The 4,696-nt window shown below is 41.4% G+C and overlaps 1 protein-coding gene across 2 annotated transcripts in view; it reads right to left on the reverse strand.

Moving 5' to 3' along the window:
• The window catches only part of CPQ (carboxypeptidase Q), a 561,149-nt gene that overhangs the window by 555,743 nt on the left and 710 nt on the right, over nt 1-4,696 (reverse strand). The window lies entirely within an intron of this gene.

Raw genomic sequence — 4,696 nt, forward strand, 5'->3', positions numbered from 1 at the left:
TACAGCCTTGACGTACTCCTTTTCCTATTTGGAACCAGTCTGTTGTTCCATGTCCAGTTCTAACTGCTGCTTCCTGACCTGCATACAAATTTCTCAAGAGGCAGATCAGGTGGTCTGGTATTCCCATCTCTTGAAGAATTTTCCACAGTTTATTGTGAGCCACACAGTCAAAGGCTTTGGCATAGTCAGTAAAGCAGAAATAGATGTTTTTCTGGAACTCTCTTGCTTTTTTGATGATCCAGTGGATGTTGGCAATTTGATCTCTGGTTCCTCTGCCTTTTCTAAAACCAGCTTGCACATCAGGAAGTTCATGGTTCACATATTGCTGAAGCCTGGCTTGGAGAATTTTGAGCATTACTTTACTAGCGTGTGAGATGATAATTTTTAATAACCTCTGATTGTTTGTGTATCTTTTTTTTTTTCAGTAGAACTTACATAAGAATTAGAGTTCTAAGAAACTCACCTGAAATATAAGCATCATTAGTAAAGCCTAGTGTGTTTTTTCCTTCTTTTTACATGATTTATTGAATTGATTTGTCTATTTAGACTGCGGATCTGTCATAAAATTTGACCAGTCGTGGCTATATGATGTCACAGTACAACTATAGTCACTAGTCAAGAGTATACATCAAGGATCTCCCATGGATATTCCTACATGTTCTCACATCCGTGAGTTGTATCTATTCACTGTCTTCCTCCCCAAACCTCTTCCTCATCTGATGTTTATTACCCTCCTTAGGGGCATCTGCATCCACCTATGTAAGCAATACCGAAACCTCAGAATTATTGTCAACCTTACTTCCCATATCCAGCGAGTCATTAAACCCTGTTCTCCCTATCTGCTGATTATCTCTCAAACCTATGCTAGTTTAGACCCTTATCATATTTCCTTTGGACTATAGTACCAGCATCCTCATTTTCCTCTGGCCTCCCAGCTTTCCATCTCTAGTTTCCCCAAAATATTATTGCTGGAGTTATTTTCTAGAGAAAGTCCAATTATAGCACTCCTATTAAAAATTAGCTTTAAAACTCTTAAATAAAATTTTCTAGGCTGTGATAAAGTTAAAATAACATGACATTCAAGGACCTTCTTTCTCTGGCCCCAACCTCACAAGACCCACCCAATCCATGCCTCTCCCTGGCAGTGCCATGCTCAAACTGCCTCCTTTTCTTTGCCCATCCTGTTCTCTGTTCTCAGAACACTTTTATCCCTTCTTTTGGCCTTTAGGCTTCAAAATCCAGTTCAAAATTCACCTGCTCTGTGAAGTCTTCCTAAATTCTGACCAAACCTCTCTCCTGGGAGAATGAGTGGCCACTACTCCCACATTACCCTGTGCTGCAGTTATCTGTGGATGGCTCACTTCCCTCCATAAACTTGGTATCTCATTCATCTTTATCTGGCACACAGTACACACTCAATAAATGGTTACTGAAACTAACACACACAGAATAAAATAATAACTAAAGAAAAATTCCACAGAAGCACACCAGTCCTTCATCTTAGCTGCAATAAATAAACAGGGCCCAAGAATAAAGGAAAGGACTAATAATCTGATGTAGCAAACACAGGAATGGGTTGTTTGTTTTAAAAAACCTAAGTGGTTTAGGGAGGGCAGGGGGAGAAGAAAGTACATTTTAAAGCTCTAGCTCCAGGGCAAGTAATAAAAATTGTTGCTTTAATGTTTTTTCATAATATTGTGAGCAATGGGAAGGTCTATTCCATCACACCAGCCTTCAGGGCAGAAAGTTTCGGCCTCCTGAGCTAAATCAAACTGGCATCACTCTTAGTTTTTCAAGCAGCTGCAACTGGTCTCTGCCTTCTATGAAACTCGACTGACAAAGAAGAAACAAAATAATTTACCACTTACTTTATGGGCCTCTCTTTTCCTCCTGTCAATTAATTGTAAGAGTTCTGGAATCTCATCCTGCATTCCTGCCCCTAGATTACAGCAAGGTAGGCATTGTACTTTGCATTAGGAGTTGTCACTCTTATAAAGAAGGAGGTTGGGAGGTAGCAACTTATCAAGGATCGGAAGCTAGCCCAAGAAACAACATTGTATTCAGTTCGATGTCTGTAGGTGCCCCTCACCCATATATCTCTTGACGTGATTGATCCTTTTTATACTCCCTGGATTATTAAATCTGAGCACATTTAACATTAGGAGGTATGTGCACCTATGTAAAAATGTGAGTCTTCCAGAGTAGCAATGGAACTCAATAATTTTCAAAATGCTATACCAATTCTCTGTAATTCAGTCTCAGTTATCCCCCTCCTGAGCTCCCATTCTAAACACGCTTATCCACAATGCCCCAAAGTTTAATATATATCCTGGAACACACACAGAGACCACATTCTCCAATGTTACACAGATTTTCCTAGCAGGGATTGTCTACATTTCTGGGAGAAACCCTGCCTCCATCTGTCTGTGTTTTGAATACCTGACCTTCCCATTTTCAAAGCACTGTTTCTATTTTTGGAAGGTGGAATAGGGATTACAAGGTATGCAGCACTTAAGGTTACAGCAAGGCTGAAATGGGACAAAACAAGTAAAAAGGTTAAATGTAACAGTGCTTGGTGAGTGGTCATTGCCCCATAAATATCATCTCTGTTACATTCCATGTCGGAATCACATGTGACCCAACAACTGGATCTTTGAGAACAGAGTCACAAAAAGTTGTTGTTTTTTTTTCCTACCAAGCACCACATCTGACTTCACTTCTCCCAAGAGACTTGAAAGAACAGAAGTAGGTAACATTAATTTTATTTTACTTAACACGTTTGGGACTTTGTGAAATGTAGCATGCAAGAAATATTTTAATATGTATGAAAAATGACTTTTTAAGTGCCTTTTAAAAATCTCTAAGGTCCTTCCATTTCCAAAATGTTGTGATCTATGATAACTAATCTCAAATGCAGGCAAATTAATAGTGATAATTCCCTAGATATACTGAAAATACATGGCATTGTCGGGCTGGGTGCATTGAAAACAAGTTAGACCCAGGATGGGGAGCCTGTGGCAATGCTCAAGACAGTTTTGCCCTCCTTCCCCCCCTCCTGCCCAGAGTCTATAATTCTCATCTGAAACTCCCAGGTCCTTCTGCAGCAGATGTGAAGAAAATGAGGAATGAGTTATAATTTGCAGATAAGACAGTGGGGCCAAGATGCTACAGAATCCCAAGCAGAGCAGTTGAAGTGAGTTAAGCTTTCATAAAATCATCTGCAATTTCACCTTTTACCTACTAAAAGAGAATCCTGAAGTCTACCTCAGGAAGGGGCCCTACCGAACCTCCTGCATTTCGAAGATTAAGAAACAGACCTAAAGAGATAACGGAACAAGTCTAAAGTCATCCAGGTTTTCTGAAACCCAGGCCTGGAAACCTGGAACCGAAGCAGTGACCAATTGAATTAAAGCAGTCTCCACCTGTGTCACTTCCCAAGTATCTGCACACAGATAAATGTCTCTCTTTTCCTCTCTGAACTATAGTCAGCCTTCTTCAGTCACCCACAAACCAGCCAGCACCTGTCTTGGGAAAGCAAACAAGATCCCCCACAATCCTGAATTCAAAGAAATGTCTGGTTTTACAAATTACTAAAAGCAGAGTCACGTGGTACTGCCTTCAGATTCACTCTTACCTTTCATAAATACATTAAAAATATTATAAAGTACACAATAAATGTAAAAAAAATATGTATTATAGTGACACTGATTCTGCAAAGTCAGAAAATAAAATACAAGCAAAAAAAAAAAAAAAAAAAACAGAAGAAGCCTAGATGTACTTCACTTTAAGCAACACATAAAGGAAAATCTCCCTAAAATGGAAAATGAAGGGGTGCTTCTGTGGATTATTTTAATACAGCATAGAACTTTTAAACAGCCACAATCAGAATGACTGCATTTATGAGTGCAACATCTATACAGCTTTTGGAAAACTACCAGAAGATAAGAGTTGTAAGCCTCTGTCTCCACTGCCTCCACGTTGTGTGTATTTATATCCATTCATGTATTCCTTCATTCAGCTGTATTTCAAGTGTATTCATTCACTGATGTTAATTCACCAGTTCTCCTCCATAGGAACTCACTTTTTTGCTCAATTCCTCACTGAGTACTACTGAAAGAAAAAGAAAGTGAAGTCGCTTAGTCGTGTCCCATTCTTTGTGACCCCATGGTCTGCAGCCTACCAGGCTCCTCCATCCATGGGATTTTCCAGGCAAGAGTACTGGAGTGGGGTGCCATTTCCTTCTCCGGGGGATCTTCCCAACCCAGGAATCGAACCTGGGTCTCCCGCATTGCGGGCAGATGCTTTACCGTCTGAACCACACTGAGGACCTGACAAGTTCAACAGGGGCTCTGTCCCGTGGAACTTAAGAGCCGGCGTGGAGCCTAGAATTGCACACCAAAAATGAAAGTACAAGATAAAAGGTGAAAAGAACCACAAAGGACCTCCCGATAAAGGGTTAACTAGGAATTGCTTCCAGATGCGGGCGAGGGAAGCATCTTGGCAGCTTGGGTCCGGAGCACCCCCTCCCGCGTCCCAGGACGAGAGGGGAAAGGACCCATGATGCCTGGCTCCTGCTCTCTGCGCCCAGCATCCTCCTCCATCCCGGCGCTCTCATTCGATTTCCTCATTTCTGGGCCTTTGCTGCGGAAGCCACAGACCAGACCGGTCTCCCGGCGGCTTCCCCACCCCGTATGTC

Source organism: Bison bison, unplaced genomic scaffold, assembly GCF_000754665.1.
Source record: "Bison bison bison isolate TAMUID 2011002044 unplaced genomic scaffold, Bison_UMD1.0 scf7180017864491, whole genome shotgun sequence".
Taxonomy (NCBI): domain Eukaryota; kingdom Metazoa; phylum Chordata; class Mammalia; order Artiodactyla; family Bovidae; genus Bison; species Bison bison.